The sequence below is a fragment of the Penaeus monodon genome, chromosome 27 (genome assembly GCF_015228065.2).
Source record: "Penaeus monodon isolate SGIC_2016 chromosome 27, NSTDA_Pmon_1, whole genome shotgun sequence".
NCBI lineage: Eukaryota > Metazoa > Arthropoda > Malacostraca > Decapoda > Penaeidae > Penaeus > Penaeus monodon.
The window spans coordinates 25897574-25897828 of record NC_051412.1 but is presented as its reverse complement, the minus strand read 5'-3'; the positions used below and the strand labels follow the sequence as shown (position 1 = coordinate 25897828).

The 255-nt window shown below is 43.5% G+C and overlaps 1 protein-coding gene across 1 annotated transcript in view; it reads left to right on the top strand.

Moving 5' to 3' along the window:
• LOC119590373 (homeobox protein Nkx-2.1-like) overlaps window positions 1-255 on the top strand; it is a 39643-nt gene that overhangs the window by 35776 nt on the left and 3612 nt on the right. The gene's annotated exons all lie outside the window — the stretch shown is intronic.

Here is a 255-nt window from a genome sequence, read left to right as displayed (position 1 = left end):
TTCGGGCTCAGCTTTGCCCAGCCTAAGTGGGAACATCATAGTATCAGTGTGGACAAAGATACCGAGCTGTCATGGGTTGTGAGAGTGACAAGCGTGGAGAGACGTGTAAAATGAAGCCTTGTTAATCTGTTCGTCCTTGTGTTGCTGTGTAGCCTGAGTCTCCAACGCTTTTGGTTTCATGTTTTCACGCTCTAAGTGTACTCCTGTCGTTGATCTTGTAATCAATGACATTTCATTATATCAATCAACTTAGAT